The sequence below is a fragment of the Eretmochelys imbricata genome, chromosome 22, assembly GCF_965152235.1.
Source record: "Eretmochelys imbricata isolate rEreImb1 chromosome 22, rEreImb1.hap1, whole genome shotgun sequence".
NCBI lineage: Eukaryota > Metazoa > Chordata > Testudines > Cheloniidae > Eretmochelys > Eretmochelys imbricata.
This window is the reverse complement of record NC_135593.1, coordinates 3,649,802-3,663,840: the sequence shown is the minus strand read 5'-3', so window position 1 is coordinate 3,663,840 and position 14,039 is coordinate 3,649,802. Positions and strand designations below refer to the sequence as shown.

At 53.1% G+C, this 14,039-nt stretch overlaps 1 protein-coding gene across 1 annotated transcript in view; it reads left to right on the top strand.

Moving 5' to 3' along the window:
* Positions 1 to 14,039, top strand: part of ROBO3 (roundabout guidance receptor 3) — a 139,951-nt gene that overhangs the window by 25,626 nt on the left and 100,286 nt on the right. The gene's annotated exons all lie outside the window — the stretch shown is intronic.

Below are 14,039 nucleotides of genomic sequence, written 5' to 3'. Positions count from 1 at the left end.
TGGTTATTATGGGCACCGGGCAATGGGGATGTTTGAATGTATGATTGTGTAATGTCCTCTCCTGCTAGCACTCAGTGCTGGGCATGGCGGGCCAGGGCCATGCTAGCTCTCTGTGAAGAGTTAACGCAGCGAGGCCCTTTACACAGCGCTCTTGGCTTTGTGCCGCATGGGTCTGGGGAGGCTGGGCTGTGTGTGTCTGGGCTGGAGCCTTTCTCCGCATTCATCGATCCTGGATTCCCAGCCAAGCCCTGCAGTCCGAGTACGATTCTCTTGCAAAAGTTGCCGAGCTGACGAGCACCCCCAGCGAGCCCATAGCAGCACCCTCTGCCTAGCTGTGCAGGCCTCAGCCCCTTCAGGAGAAATCCTGAGCCCTGCTTGCGCCGTGTTCGTTTTCCAGCAGGAAGCCTTCTGTCCCACAGTGCAGACCAGCAAAGGGAGATAGGCTGGACCCCCAGGGAGAGGGGGCCTCCCGGTGTTATCTGCACAATTTAGGGTTCCCAGCCCCCTACATCTGTGGGCACTCAGGGAGTAAGGGACCCAACTCTACCTCTCCATGGGCTCAGGGCTAACACCCATTCCTAGTGGGCCCAGGGCTCTATGGGTCTGTGGGGCTTTTTACCAGTGAAAGAGCCTGACACAGTACTAACCTATATTTATTAACAGCTGATCAGCAGACTACACACGCTAAGCATACAATGCTCACCACTCCTAATAAGGCAGACAGACTTTTCCTGGTGGCCGGTCAGGATCTCCTTGTCTGGGCTTCCAGCTTCTGCACAGTATGGTCAGCAGGGTGTGATGGTTTTGCAGCGTTGACCTTGGGCTGTGTTCTGAAGTTAGGTTCTGAAGAACCTCCCTTTGGACCCCAGTTTATATCGTTAAAATTTGGGTCCTGCTTAGCCGTACCTTAACCAGTCATTTTACACTAAAGTCCTACAAAATGGTATTTTTCACCCATCCTAGCTCATTATAAAACACTTCTTTAACCAATCACACCCCACCACTTCAGTTGATTCATGAGATATGCAACAGACTGAAACAATAAAAGAATCAGACCGAGACCACACAGATAAATAATAGAGAAGTAGGAACCACAAAGGCCAAACAATAGTAGAGATTTCACAAATACAGCTGTTGATAAGTGGTTCTTTGCCAGGCAGAATGCTGTCAAACAAAGTTTTCTTAAAAGTCTTAAGATCTGTTTCTTTACCCAGTGATGGGTACTCTTAGGACAGGAGTGGCTTCACAGCAGCCTGATAATACACTGGTTTGGTGCAATTTAGATGGAACATGAGGATGTGACTCTCTGCAACTTAGCTCATGGCTGCTGTTTTTACTGCAGAAAAAGTAAAATGCAGTAAAAAGTAAAATGGGGGGTGAACCTCCTGCAGGAACCTGCCTGTCTTACAGACACAGCTCCCTCCCTGCCCTGCTCTCTGCCTCTGGAAAGTAGAGGGATGCTTCCCCCGGGGCATCCTGAGCACAGATGTCTGCAGGGCTCTTCTCCACTACAGTCCTGCAGCCTCATCAGTCCTTTTGCCTGCTTGGGACAAAACTTAACCCCACCCCTGCCACAACCCAAGTGGGGTCCCTTCACCACATCACCCCATTACCCCGTTCCCCTGAGATCTGCACTGGTGCTAGTTGGAGCCCTCTGTGTTCCATGGGATTGGCTGCAGACTCCGTTCCTCGCTGAGGGGCCTTGTTCCATTTTGCATTATAAAAACATCTGTTCCTGGCCTTTGCGGGTGTTCACATCCTGCCTGGAATCAAGTGTGAACTGATGCAGTGCTGTCTGCCTGAGTCTGCAGCCGGCCTGAAACAACAGCTTTCAGAGAGCCCATTCATTTCAGTGGGACGTTAACTCTGAAACCTGAAGGGAGTCGTTCCAGGGTCGTTCAGCTCCAGTATTTCTCCTACTGTCTCAAGCTGTCCCGCTGCCTGACCTCTCCCTAGCTGCCTGACCCTCCACGGCCCCCTGCCGCTGGCTTCTGCCATGCCTCAGTGGGTTGTTCACACCAGCTATGAAAGTGTGAGTGGGGGCTGTGTAAAGCAAACAGAAGGAGGCATCAAAACAATAACAGCGGCTGCTAGGCTGACTGATTCGATTTCCATTCTCCAGAACCCTCCAGTTTAAACTTCAACGAAGCAGGAACAGACTCTCCCGTCAGTGCAGGTTCCAGGGGCCTTGCCCTGGGAGCTGTGGAGTAAGCAGGGCTTGGTGAGAGTGAATGATGAGAGGCAATGACAGCTGACAGCACCTGGAAGCTAAAAGGACCCTGCCGGCTTGAAACCTCACCAGTTTCAGGAAGTGAGCTGAATGGCGTTTGAGCTGCACCTGCCCTGAGCCCCCCGCTCCTCTGGCTTTAACAGTCCCATTGACTGTTTTCAGCTCACTTGCACTGGGGCAATGGACAATTAACCCCAGACACAGGGGTGAGGCGGCGCCTAGGACCCCTCTGACAGGTCTAGTTTGCTGGTGCTGGTGCAGCGACCTGCTTTGTGGGTCCCACTTGTTTTAGGCTGGGCGGGGCGCACTGCACCACGGGAACAGGGTCCGAGATCAAACTGGAGTCTGTCGGTCTCTTGACTGCCGGTGACCTGGGAGCTGCTGGGGTGGATTACTGATCGGCTTGCTCTTCCCTCATTGCTCTAATAGCTGCAGATCTGCTCCTAATTGCCATAGGCAGCCTCTGCTCTTTAGCCTTGTTTAGGGGAAGGGTTTCTCCTGCTTAGATTCCTTTGTGCTCCTGAGCTGTCAGCGTATGAACAGCTCAGCCCATCAGTCACCCGCTCCTGACTTGGGGTCTTTGCACATACCTTCAGGATTAGCCTCCGAGAATTCCCCCAGCACAGTAATGGGCCAGCGCCTTGGAAATATCTCTGTCCCTCTGCACCCAGGTATGCGCTCCCCTTTGGCTGGAAGAACATATGCTGCAGAGAGGGACTCATATCTGCGATCAGATTCTTTTCTCTGGCCTATCTGCAGCTGTTTCTTTGTGCTCCCGACTCCGAGGTGAACAAACACTCCTGATTAGTCCGCTTTGTCCACAGCCGGCAATGGCAGACTGCATTCCAGGCAGGCTGTGATGTGTCTTTCCCAGCTCTCTGTGCCCCTCCAGCCAAAGAAACCCTGGCTGTATTTATCTGCCCTGACCTCCCAACCAGTCTCCTCTGTGCTGTTCCTCGGTGTCCTGACCCCATTGTCTTCCCTAATGGCTCTACAGAGACAAAGATCTGCAAACAAACAGCGCAAACCCCAGCCAGGCGATGCTTGCACAAGATAAATGACCATGTTACCTATGACAAGGCCATGTAAAGTCACCCGCAGCATAGGAAATGAAATGTCATTTCTGCTAAGCCCTTGAGTCACCAACATTACAGGCTGGGAGCCGGCCTGAGCAGAGCTCGGAAGCAGACAGGGCTGATACTAGCCTAGGTGATTTCTGGCTGGGCTGAGAAGTTGCCGTCTGACTAAAGCTATCGAAGGAGTGTGCTGCAGCCAGGGTAATTGTTTAAAATTCAGCCATCAAATAAGGAAGGTCTATAAAAGGCTCCCGAGAAGGAAACGCACTGGGTGAGTTATTCCTAGGCTAGCAAGGACTTGCATGCAGCAGCTTTGGGGCCTTGGAGATGCTTGGATTTGCTCCCAGCAGTTAGTCTGTGGAACCCAAATCCTTTGGAACTGGAAGCTGCCAATAAAGAAAGGAAAAGGAAACTTAGTAAAATGAAGCTGTGATTCCTCCAGCTGCCCCTCAGAGCAGCACACGCTCCCCAGGACTGAGCCCTTCAGAGCTCTACAAACCAGCTAGATTCCTCTCCTCCCCAGTGCCCCAATATTAGGGAGGGGACAGATAATAAGACAGAAAATATCATAATGCAATGATATAAATCCACGGTACGCCCATAGAATCCTAGAATATCAGGCTGGGAAGGGACCTCAGGAGGTCATCTAGTCCAACCCCCTGCTCAAAGCAGGACCAATCCCCAACTAAATCAGAATAGCTTGAATACTGTGTGCCGTTCTCATCACCCCATCTCAAAAATGATCTATTAGAATTGGAAAAGGTGCAGAGAAGGGCAACAGGAATGATTGGGGGTATGGAACAGCTCCTGTATGAGGAGAGATTGAAGAGGCTAGGATTTTTCAGCTTGGAGAAGAGATGCCTAAGGGGAGATGTGATCCGGGTCTGTAAAATCCTGACTGGGGTGGAGTAAGTAAATAAGGAAGTGTTATTTATCCCTTCCCATAACACAAGAACTAGGGGTCACCAACTGCAGTTTAAAACAAACAGAAGGAAGTACTTCTTCACACAGTGCCCAGTCAACCTGTGGAACTCATTGCCAGGGGACATTCTGAAGGCCAGAAGTATAACAGGGTTCAAAAAAGAATTTGATAAGTTCATGGGTGATAGGTCGATCAATGACTATTAACCAGGATAGTCAAGGACACAGCCCCATGCTCTGGGTGTCCCTACGCCTCTGACTGGCAGAAGCTGGGACTGGACAACTGGGGATGGATCTGTTGGTAATTGCCCTGTTCTGTTCATTCTCTCTGAAGCCTGGCACTGGGATAGATGGATTCTAATGCTCTTAATATGGGCATCATGCAGCAGAGCTCCGCCACGCCCCATTCCCTTCAATGCAGCGGTGCCTCTCTCTGCTGGCTGGCTGCCTGCAGGGCAGGGCATGGTCTCTCCTGGCTGCGTGGGCGTGAGTTGTTCTCTTTGCAGGATACAGGTGGGGGGTTCCAGATGTCCCTCTTCTACCACATGCTCCCTGGGGAGCTGAGCTGAGAACCCTGGACCTTCTGCTCCAAAAGCAAGGCCCCTGCTGCCCTCTTGAGTGGCGGGAGAGTCCCTTTTTCACCAGTAGGTCTCATCCCCTGATGGACCAGCCACGAGAGGGTCATGTGAATGAGTGCAGCTGGGGGTACTGGCTCCGATCGGTGGTGGGTTGGAGGGTGAGTATCTAGGAGAGAGTATCACATTGAGGAGGAAGCTTTAAAACAAAGCCTTTTTTCTCAGGGGCTCTCATTCAGGACAAGCTGCCTGGCGAGTCTGAAGGTAGAAGCTTCAGTAACTTAACTGCTGAAAAGAAGCTGGGTTGGGTTGGGTTTGGTGTTTCGCCCCAAGCTTGCAGAACTCCAAGTGGATTTTATTCAGACCTAATGAACTGGTTGTTTGCGCTGGGGTTTTCCCACTGCTTTGAAAATGCAGGGGTATGTCTACCCTGAACGGAGGGCCTGTCGATACTGCATACTTCTGGCAGCAGCATGTAGGGCCCATGGCAGGGGAGAGGCGGCTGGGAGCTGCCGGAGCCATTCCCTGCCGCAGGTGAGGTGCTGCTCGGGCGAGTAGAGAGCTGTGTAGGATACGTGCCCTGGGCCTAAGCCCCAGGTGTGTCATGTCTCCCCTAAGCCGTGCCTCACTGGGTACACTGCTATTTATACCTGCGCTGGGGGGCGTGTGGGGCACGGACTCTACGTGGCGCCATAAGGAGTTTGCAGGGTAGACGTACCCTAAGTGGTGGTGCTTTAAGAATCACTGGCTGTTTGGCCTGAGCCCAGCCCCAAGCGAGGGTGTTCCCAAAGTTCAGGGCAAAGGAGAGTGGGGGTTAAAACGGGCCCACTGGGTCTGGAGGACGTTGGTGCATCTGTGCGTGCTAGGAACAACCCTGGCCGCCCAGGGTACAGCTGCACTGCAGCTAGGAGGTGTAATTCCCAGGTCAAGCGGCTGCCCTGAGCTCCTAGGCAAGTACAGGGTGGCAGGCCTGGGCCCCTGCTATTTTTAGTGCTCTAGGCCGAGCAGACGTCCAGCCACCCGAGCTGTGAATGGCCCCTGCAGCTGCAGCGTAGATGCCCCCCTAGAGATGCTGGAACACCGGGCTCAGCACAGACTGCCCTTTCCCACAGCTGTTTGCTAGCCTGTCTTTAGCATCTGCTCTTCACGCTCTGCCATTCCCCAGCACAAGCCTCTGGATCCATTCCTGTCTTATTGCCACAAGTAACAGGCACCTTCTCGCCCGAGCTGCTCCTGGGTGTGTCCCATTGGAGGCACTCTGCTATCTTTGATGGATGGGCGAAATGCAACACGCACGGTAACAACCAGAGGCCTGCTGGGGGGCGGGGGGGAGCAGCCCCTCCCCCTGGAGCACTCCCGGGGATAGCTGAGGCTGGTCTGTCTATCAGGCGACTTGTTATGGAGACTAGTCTCCAGCAGCCAACTGTTTGCACAGGCATTTATTAGCCAGTCTCCATTCCCGCAGCTGTCATTGGTCTCTTTGCTGGCTGTTAATAGTTCACTACTATTTGTGGGGTTCGTGCCTGGACAGGCTCTCTGGGCTCCCTGCCGTAGGTACATCTAGTAAGACCGTCCCAGCCTGACGAGTTTGCAGTATAAATACAAATGCCGTGTCTCAGAGGAAAGCTGGCTTTGGGGGGAAGGCTCTGGATGCGAGATCCGGGTTCAGCTCCTGCCTCTCGCCCTGTGTGACCTTGGAGAAGCCACTTCATCGTTGTGTGTCTCAGTTCCCTAGCTGTAAAATGGGGATCCCACATCCTGTGTCTTGTCTATTTAGATTGTGAGCTGGGCAGGGAGGGACCATCTCTCGCTCTGCATCTGCACCCGGCAAGGTGGGGCGCTGGTCTGGTCCCTGCAGGGGGCTCTGAGCAGTAGCATAGGAAACATGCCCACAAATGAGTTGCTGCTCAGGAAAGGATCTTTGTTGCTCTTGACTTCCACAAGTTTTGCCTCTGGTTCAGACTCTTGTTCTGGCTCTGGGTTCATGGACGGTGGGAACAGGACATGGATGGGCCACGTGGCTTCTGGGAACTCTCAGGCCTTATTGTGACCGTAACAACATCTGAGCAGTGAATGGAACGAGTGTTTGGGCTGCACGGGCGAAGTCCTGGCTCTCCAGAAGGATAGATCGCGGGATGCTGGGGATCCTCCTCTGGGATCCGTCGGCTACAGGCACCAAGGGACTGTGCCCATGGCGGGAGGTCAAAGATTAGCACCCAGCAGGGACAAGGGAGCGGGGTGCTGGGGGCGCTTGGGAGGGGGCAGTCTCTGGTGGCCTTCGGGACGGCAGGAGAAGTGGCTTTTGTCCGGCCATTGGGAGCTTGGTTTGTGTGCCGCAGCGGACGCAGCGGGCAGCTCTGGGCCGGAGGGATTTGCCAGCAGCCCCCTCTCCCAGCCCAGGTGAGTTCCCCGATGCGGACGGACAGGCTGCGGCTGCAGGCAGAGACTGGCCCCCCTTCCGAGTGCGTGTTGACTGGTCCCTTGGAGTGCAGCGAGCGCAGCAGCCCTGGGATTCATGCCGCGCCCCGAGCCTGCTGCAGCGGCCCCTGCCCTGTGCATTCCTGGCAGGGGGGATAGACCGTCACTCTCGAGGCAATGGGCTCCGAGCTCGTTAGGCCGGGAAAAACAAAGCACAGAGGAAAGGCGCATCCAGGAGCTGCTGGGGCTGTTGTGGGGGGAGGGGCGGGGTAAGGAGCCCGTGGGTGGCCCGGTGAAGAGAGAGCTGGAAATCTGGCTCCGGCTAGTATCCCAAGTGAGCAGTTGGGTCTAGGCCGGGGTTCTTAGCTCCGGCCTTCAGTGCACTGCCCCTGCCTTCCCGGGCAGTGCTAGTCCCCACCTGCCAGCACGGACAAAACCCAGGTGGGGCAAGCACAGAACAGCGTCCGCGGACGAGCATGCCCCCTCTGACCTTATGGCCTTTGTCTGACGCCGGAAGCTCAGGGGGTTAGATTTGGGGATGGGGGAGGGGACGCCGGCTCTGTGAGTGACTGAGGACATGCTGACAGCTCCAGGCAGAGATGCCCAGGCAGCCGCTCGGAACAGCAGCCGGCCATCTCCAAACGGGAATTGTTTATTGATTTTTGTGTCACTTCTCAGTCCATTACCCAGACAGGAGGCGTTTATGTAATTTGGAGAGGGGGCAGCGGGGGGAACAAACAAAATAGCAGCAGCTTCCCCCCCCCCCCCTCCTCGCCGCCAGGGCTGCCCCGGGAGAGGAGGGAGCTGGGGGACAGGAGCAGTCTCTGGGGGCGTCCCATCAGTTTGGCTGGGGGAGCCGTGACTCGGTGCTGACAGCCCGTCACTCCCCCGGCGCAGGGCGTTGGCGTTTGTGTTGGAAGCAGCGGCTGGAACCCTGCGTTGACAGGCTAATTTTAGAAATTCCTAATGGATTTCAGATGTTTTGACCTTGTGATTTTGAAATTTGGGGCTGTGGAGCTGGCTGAAGATAACAATAAACCAGTGATGCACACACCCCAGAGCGCTCTGTCTTCCCCTGGCGCATTCACAGACAGGGCTTTGGCAGGAATTACTGTCTAGCGCGGCCACTTACCAAGCCTTGTAATCAGACAGCAGCCTTGTTTGGAAGGTATTCTCTCATTTGGACAGGAATTTCTCTTCCCAGTGCTTACAGGACCTCCCAGTGGTAAAGTGCAGCCGCTCCAGGAGGGGCGAGGGGAGCGAGAGCATGTTATTAGAGCTCTCCCTTTAAGGGCTTCCAAACCAGTGATATGGGAAGAGAGCGGCTCAGCTGGGGCCTGGGCTAGGAAATGAGTGCTGGCTACAAGGGGGAAGGAATTAAGTCATTTCCTAAGTAACGGGAACCCTTTGGGTGACCCTCTTAGCCTCCTGTCTGCAGGCAGAATGTGCTTGGGCAGATTAGACTCTTTTGTGTTCGACACGTGAAAGGGTCACTTGGGTTCCTAGTTAGAAACTCGGAAAAACTCCCTTCCCTCGTGGCCACAGGTCAGCTGTGGTTGTTACTTGAGAGAGGGGCAGACGTGACTCTGGCTCTGTTGATGATTTTCGCCTGTTACGTTTGGGCCAGAGTGTCCGGTCTCTCTTTTCTCTTGCACATTTCAGCCGAGGGTGGTAAATGGTGGGGCTGTTATTTGCATTACAAATTTCCACTGCTGATAAATCCACCCTTGGCTAGCTCTCTTGCCTGGCTCCGAACCACCAAAGTCGTTGTTGTGCGCACTCAGGTTTGCGGAGGTGCCGCTCCTGCTAGCCAACGGGAAAATCATTTGCATAGAGTTAATCAGTGTTTCCAATGGTGGGTGAAATTGATTGAGCTGCAGCCATGCAATCCCATTCTCCTCTAAAGAGGCTCAAAGACGTGTTGATCTGGTGCCTGCATTGATTGCCACAAAGGCTTGATACTATGCTAACTCTTCCGGCACAGGTCAGCACAATGGCTGGGGTCCCAAAGGCTGCTTTCTAGCTGAAATGTTTTAAAGATCAGTGTAACGTGTCCCAGAGGTTGCAGATGCTCCTGTTAGCTCAGAGGTACCTGCCTGGAGATGTAAGCCATCCCCAGTGCCCAGTGGATTTGATGCACAGAGCTATAAGTGATTCTGTGGTGGCATTCGCAGCCATTGATTATAAAGGAAATCTGCATAGAAAACCAGGTCCTGTCTACCCTGGCAGGCTCTCTGGCTGAGCGGAGAGCTGGTGGGGTTAGAACAGTGGAACCTGCAGGAGAGGGGAAGGAATTTATTCAGGTTGTGTGCAACTCTTCTTGTTGATAACACCTCTGCAATGCTTTTCTCAGCTCAGGGCTGAGCACGTCCCCTCTGCACCTGGCTGAGCTGCACCAGGTTCGCGCGAATCATATTTAGTTAAATCTGTTTAAAGTTGCCCCATTTGTTAAACGGGTGCAACCATCTCCTGTCGGTGAGGCCTGAGCCAGCCCAGGGTTCTGCCAGTCTGAGCGGGGAGAGCAGGCATCATGTTCTGAGAGTTTCTATGGCAGTAAGACGAGCAAAATGAATGTAAAGGGGGGAAACAGGAGTAGATCTGGCCACTGTGATGGATCTCGGGGTACCCAGAACTCTGAGTTGCCTCGTTATCCCCCTGCCTCCAGCGTGAGGGAGTTTTGTCTGTGTGACTGGGTGTCAGCTCCCTGGTAGCCCCAGCCTTTCAGCCACTCAGGCACGCTCCTGCAGGTTCAAAAAAGAACTAGGTAAGTTCATGGAGGACAGGTCCATCAATGGCTATTCACCAGGATGGCCAGGGAATGTGTCCCTAGCCTTTGTTTGCCAGAAGCTGGGAATGAGCAACAGGGCATGGATCATTTGATCCTGTTCTGTTCATTCCCTCTGGGGCACCTGATATTGGCACTGTCGACAGACAGGATACTGGGCTAGATGGACCTTTGGTCTGACTCAGTCTGGCCGTTCTTATGTTCTCCTCTGGGCTGTGCCAGCCCTGACTTCACCTTGCAGTTAGCAATAGGTGCACCCCAGTCCCCGACTCCCCTTGAAGCACTCCCCTGTGCTATCCAGCCCCTGACACTGGCTACTCACAAAAACTCCAGAGCCTTTGCCCCCAAAGGTGCAGGGACCCCAGTTAAACCACTGCTCCCATATAACTCACGGCACTGGTACTGGAACAAACAAAGGGTGAGTTAAGGAAGGACGGGGTTCTACCAGAAACAAGAGAGTGAGATGGAAGCAAATGGCTACACTACAAAACAAAATCACAGAACACGAACTAGGGCCAACACTTATTAATGAAATTCCCTCTTCTAGCTGATAAAGTGGGTCCCCTCACCCCCAAAGTTCAGTCTGTTGCAGAGCTGGCTGGCTTCACGGGAACCAGGATCTGATCTTCCATGAAACACCCCCGCTCCACAAGCTGTCTCCTCGGTGAATGGACCCAGAGAGTACTCCCCACTCGATGTCACACTGAGACAGTCTTTTTCTCTGTTCATAGACAGGCGACCCCCACCTGGTACCATGTCCTTTCTTTATCTCCAAGTGGTTTCGGTTGTTTTCAGTTGTCTGTGATGGCTTTCCATTGACTGTCCTGGGATGTGGCAGGGGTGGACAACTGAGCCTGGCATAACATCACCAGCTGACAGGGAGGGGTGGCAGCTTCTGCCTGCCTAGAGGCCGTTACCCAGTGGTATCGTGGCCTGCTGACATCCCTTAGCTTTAAGCCCATAAGGGTATAAACCTCAATATAGGTACATTATTCCTTAAGTGTCACCCATGCACACATCCTGCCATGGCTATGAACATCAGAAAGTTCAATAACCTCAACTTTCGATAGAGATCTTCCATGTTCTCCTTTATGCACAAATCCCCTTCAAGCCATGCATTTGATGTAGTGAGCTTGTCAGGTCTGAGACAAGAGTTGTTTGCGAAGACCAGGGGACCCTTTGTCAAGGGGCCTGTTTGTCACAGTCAGAAACTTGGTTTAGTCAGAAAATGCTGGTTCACTGGACCAAAATGTTTTGCTGATTCTGTGGCAGATTCAACAAAATTTTCACTGAAACACCTGCCCAGGATCCAGCGAAGAGCATCCACCAGTGCCCTGCCATGGAGCGGGGAGCCTAGGAGTGATAGACCCAGCTCCCAGTGTCCTCAGTGAGGCTGTCCTAGAGTCATGCAGGCTGCCCTAGGTGGGGGACCCCAGGCTTCCAGACTCCCAGGCCAGCTGGCTGCCTGCTCGGGCTGCCCCGGAACAGCCGGTCCCGCTGTTGACCAGCTATAGTTACAACTTTCAGGCTTCTGTTCTCCAGCATACAGAACCCTAAAAAAGTACACAACCATTTCTCCCCTTTGCTGGGCACTTCACGGTCCCAGGAAACGCCTGCTGCAGACATGCCTCAAACCTCACTTGTAGCAAAGGGATCTGAGCACTTCTCATCTGGGCTCAGCTTCTTAGAAATCCCATTGGAGAGCTTGGCACTTTGGGGTTTGCTCCCCGAGTCGCGGCAGAGATGCACCAGTTCCATGGTGGTGGCCTCTGCCACCCGGCAGCCGGCTGAGGTGCTGTCTCGGGGGTGTTCTCTGGTCCGGCACTGAAGGAAAGCAGTAGCTGGCATCGGAAGCCACATGTGCATGTGGGGATTGCCTGCTGAGCACGCCTACGTGCACTGCTAGGTGATTTCCAGTAAGCAAACAGGTAAAGGACAAGAAAAGGCCACTGGGGCAGGAGCCTGGGGATTGTGGGGAGGCTTTGGCAGACTAGCTGTCCTTGATTGTGCTTGCAGCACTAGCCTGTTTCAGCGCTACTGACTGGCTCTCAAGGGGAAACTTGCTCAAGGTCTGCCCGACACCCCCAGTCCTGCCAGCCTGCTCACATGGCTGCCACCACCCGAGGTGTGAGGCTGAGTTCAAGGAGCATTTCACCATCCCTCACGGGAAGGGGGAGAAGATGAGGGAGGGAGGGGAATGAAGAGAACTTATTCAAGCAATTTCTTCTTTTGAATCACACAAATGGGAAACAAATTCTGCTTTTCTCACTTCAAACATTTCTCTAGCTCTGCTTTTTTTGTGCCTTAAAAACATTCCTAAGCTGCTGAATGTTAAAACATGCAGCCAGGTGTGCAGCAAAAAGGCAGTGGAGGGCAGTCAGTGAGAGGGAGAAACTAAAAGCAACGAAGATAAAGCCGTTTGATTTTGCTTGTATGCACGTTAGGAAACATCGTCGCTAAGTTTGGATTTGGGCAGACTCTGCTGGCACCGTGGAATTGTCTGTCCAGATTACCCACTTGGCTGTGAGCGGTGTTGGACTATGGGCTAGGAGTGTATTTTAAAGAAAATCCAGATTTTATTTTTTTAGGCGCCCTCTTGACCTTAGAATGTGGCCTTTGTTCCTGGTGTTGTGCTGTGGTTACTTTTGGAAAACAACCAACCAACCCTGTGTGTGGAAACTGGAGCTGGCCAAATTTTTTCAGATGAAAAGGGGTTTTTTTTCTTTTTCTTTTTCTTTTTTCAAAAAGGTCTTTTTTCAAAAATGAACATTTTCACCAAAAACCCATTTGTGAACATTTTTCACAATTAAAAAAACAAACACACTTTATCAAACACACAATTGAAAACGTTTGTTCACCAAAAATCTGGTTTCAGGTCAACCAAAAAATTAACGGTCATTTTGAATGAAAAATATCAGAGGCAGAATCTTGTAAACCCTCCTGAACCCCCGCAATTAGGTCTGCTTTGACCCTTTCTGAACAAAAACCACGTAGGAATCTTTTGCAAAACTAGTTTTTCGGGCTGGCTGTCTTTGGAAGAGTCTGTGGTATTCTCTCTTGCCCCTTGGCAGCAGGCTCTGGGACACCTGCATAACTGCTTGTTTCTCTGCAATTTGTGTCTGGCTATTTCTAAGCTTCTGGCAGGAATGGGTGAGTGCCCTGGACTCAGAGTTGATGGGGTGGGAAGAAACCACCTTTTCTGAGGGCAGAGAGGGAAGCACCTCTGCCCACCCCCACCAAAAAAAAGCAGGGAGCAGCAGGAGATCAATGGCAGCTGCACTAGAACGCAGCTACTTGAGGTAAGATACCTCAGCCAGGGTATCTTACGTCATTGCCCAGAGGCATCAGCTGTCCGACCGCGTGGGAGGATTTCCATCAGGGAGCTACAGCGCTCTGCACAAATATGAGAAATCTGCGTGCGCGGGACACGCCCTTCCTGTGAGGGGACTCAAAGGGGAGCGAATCTGGGGTGCTGGAGGCAGCTGCCATGCAGTCTCTTTCCGAGCTCTGTGCCGGTGGCTGATGTCTGTTCGTTCGCTGGGGCAACCACTGCTGGAATCCGGTGCCCAGTTCTGCTGCCCACAGATCAAGAAGGATGCTGATAAATGGGAGGGGGTCAGAGAAGAGCGACTAGAATGGTTAAAGGGTTAGAAAACCTGCCTTAGAGTGATACGCTCAAAGAGCTTGATTGGTTAGCTTCACAAAGAGACGGTTAAGGGGTGACTTGATCACAGCCTCTAGCAGGGGTGGGCAAACTTTTTGGCCTGAGGGCCACATCTGGGTATGGAAATTGTATGGAAGGCCATGAATTCTCAAGAAATTGGGGGTTGAGGTGCGGGAGGAGGTGAGGGCTCCAGCTGAGGGGGTGTGAGCTCTGGGGTGGGGCCAGAAATGAGGAGTTCAGGGTGTGGGAGGGGCTCCGGGCTGGGGCTGAGGGGTTTGGAGTGTGGGAGGGGGCTCTGGGATGGGGCTGAGGGTTGGGGTGTGGGGGAGGGGGCTCCAGGCTGAGGGGTTTGGAGTGTGGAAGGGGGCTC